The sequence below is a fragment of the Cervus canadensis genome, chromosome 1 (genome assembly GCF_019320065.1).
Source record: "Cervus canadensis isolate Bull #8, Minnesota chromosome 1, ASM1932006v1, whole genome shotgun sequence".
NCBI lineage: Eukaryota > Metazoa > Chordata > Mammalia > Artiodactyla > Cervidae > Cervus > Cervus canadensis.
In genome coordinates this window covers 104,664,587-104,665,886 of record NC_057386.1, presented here as the reverse complement: position 1 = coordinate 104,665,886, position 1,300 = coordinate 104,664,587, and positions in this window count along the sequence as shown.

Here is a 1,300-nt window from a genome sequence, read left to right as displayed (position 1 = left end):
ACTTCTAGGTTAACGGCGAAAAGATTCTCCCCTGTTAGGGACACCCAGAGAGGTTCACAGAGTTACATGAACAGGAGAAAAGGGAGGAGGGAGATAGAGATGAGCAGGAGGAGAAAAAGGGGGACTCAAGAGGAGAGAGACAGATCTACGCAGCTGTCTGTTCCAAGAGTGTTCTCCGTATCTCAGACACCTACAAAGATTCACAGGAATTGGCATTGGGAAGAGAAGGGGAAAGCGAGGAAATAGAGGTGTTCTGAGGTAGAAAACAGAGAGTCAAGATTGGGAGAGAATAATCTTCGGTTTAAAGATAGGGCTTCTCTCTTTTTTTTTTTTTGTAAGGTTATAGTGTAGTGAAAATGAAAATGAAGAGTAGTAGAGGAGTACTAGAGGACTTTAAAAGAAATAAGAGAAAAAGAAAAATAGAAAATAAAAGAGAAAACGGAAAGAAAAAAAAGAAGAAAAAAGAAAAAAAAAAAAAAAAAAAAAAAAAAAAAAAAAAAAAAAAAAACAAAAAAAAAAGAAAGAAAGAAAGAAAAAATTTTTTTCCCCTAATTAAAAAAATCGTAAAAATCTATGAAAATGAAAGTTAAGGAGTAATGGGGGAGTAATAGGGGATTTTAAAGGAAAATAAAAGAGAAGAAAGAAAAAAGAAAAAATATAAAAAGAAAAAAAAATTTTTTTTTTCCTTACTTAGAAAAAAAAAAAGTAAAAATATATCTAGGAATTTCTCTGGAGCTGTTGCGGTCAGTGTGGGTTCGGCTCAGTTTCAGATAGCTCCTCGTTCCAGCTTACACTTCTTGATATCTACAGGGCCCTTCCGGTGAAGTCGGTGTTTTCTACAGGGATTTTAATCTGTTGCACCAGTCCCTTCTGAAGCGGTTCCCTTTGTTTATTTGGCTTCTGTTTGCCGGTCTCTTCAGACCCTCATTTCCGCCCTGACACAGGCGGGCGGAGGTGGACTCTTATTCAGTTAGCTAGTTCCGTTGCGCTGCTGGGAGGGGCTGACGCTGCGGGGATGGGCTGGCGCTGCGGGGCGGGGCTGACGCTGCGGGGAGGGGCTGGCCCTGCGGGGGCGGGCTGGCGCTGCCTGGAGGGGCTGACGCTGCTTTCTCCGTCTGCGCTGCTCAGGCTCCCGGCTGTTCTATATGGAGCGCGCCCCGCGCTGCGCTAGGTTCCAGCCCTCGGGTGTTACACAAAAGCGCCGAAGGAAAAGCTGCGCCTGCTCTCTGTGCCTTCCCCGTCAGAGCGGTCCAGGCAGCGAGGGGCTTGATGGGCGCGCTATCCCCAGGTGTGGCGCACT